Source organism: Myodes glareolus, chromosome 6 (assembly GCF_982192425.1).
Source record: "Myodes glareolus chromosome 6, mMyoGla1.1, whole genome shotgun sequence".
Lineage (NCBI taxonomy): Eukaryota > Metazoa > Chordata > Mammalia > Rodentia > Cricetidae > Myodes > Myodes glareolus.
In genome coordinates this window covers 59,568,584-59,569,728 of record NC_142031.1, presented here as the reverse complement: position 1 = coordinate 59,569,728, position 1,145 = coordinate 59,568,584, and the positions used below count along the sequence as shown (strand labels likewise).

Here is a 1,145-nt window from a genome sequence, read left to right as displayed (position 1 = left end):
GTGGTGTGTGCAAGTACATTTAGCATTTACCTGAGGATCGGAAAACTGTAAATTTGCAAGGCAGTGAGAATACTCTGCACGAAAAAAAGTGCATTAGTAAGAGAGGTTTGAACACTCAAACATGATGAAATCAATGCATAATCTGTATTTCTGGTTTATGATGCTCCCCCTTTCTGCTTTATCATTCTCACACAGGAAACAGCCATGGCACCCAAACTGAATGGCATGACCTGAAACTTAACTTCCTCAAGGACTGACAGCAGCAAGTGGACACTTGGTTAAACCAGGGGACATGCAAGAGGAGAAGAAACAAGGCCAGGTGGGCAAAAACATACCTCACTGTCCCTCTCTGTGCATTTGTACCCATTGGGCCCATAGTGATTTACCCTACAGTGAGATACCAAACATATGTCCAAGCTGGCAGGGGCTTTGGTCTGAAAAAATTAGTGACTGATAAGAAAGCAGCCCACATCACCATCATCATCTCTGTGGAATCAAGAGGGAGAAACCAACCCACTGGATCACTACAGGCAGATATGTAGCACGTGAAAGAATACTGCCCCAAAGTCCTACCTCCCTGCTGGAAGACTTGCTCCCAAGAAGGGAGACAGTTCTGCCTACGAACTCAAATTGGACACAAAGCTAATAGGACCTGTGATAACCATCCAGAATGTCTACTTCAAGGAGAAAGCCAGTGTTGTCACAGAGGAAGAGAAGCACATTGGGAATTTTGCCTGTCTCCACATGCCAGGCCACCACCCTACTCTTTGGCATTTGAGCAAAAAGGGCAAAGGAAGCTGAAGAATGAGATATTAAAAAGGAAAAGTAACACTCTGCTGGAATACTGCAATGAATTTTCAGTAAAGACAAAACTGACATTCAAACTCGACATGCAGTCTTTGCTAAGTGTAGTTTAGTTTTACACCATAAAATATGTATTTTAGCCATTTATTTTACCTTTTGGTATGATTCCCTTTAAAAATTATGTTCACATATAAAAGGCTATATAATTGTTTGTTTTATCAAATGTGTGAGTACCTCTAGGTTTAGACAAACCATTGAAACAACATCAAGGCACACTCAGCTATAAAAGTTCTCCCAACTCTAAAGCATATTAGATTATTCATTCATCTATTAATTCATCT

The 1,145-nt window shown here is 40.8% G+C and overlaps 1 pseudogene; it reads left to right on the top strand.

Moving 5' to 3' along the window:
* Positions 1-204: 204 nt before the first annotated feature.
* Positions 205-829, top strand: LOC148121835 (large ribosomal subunit protein eL13 pseudogene; annotated as a pseudogene).
* The last annotated feature ends 316 nt before the right edge of the window (positions 830-1,145 follow it).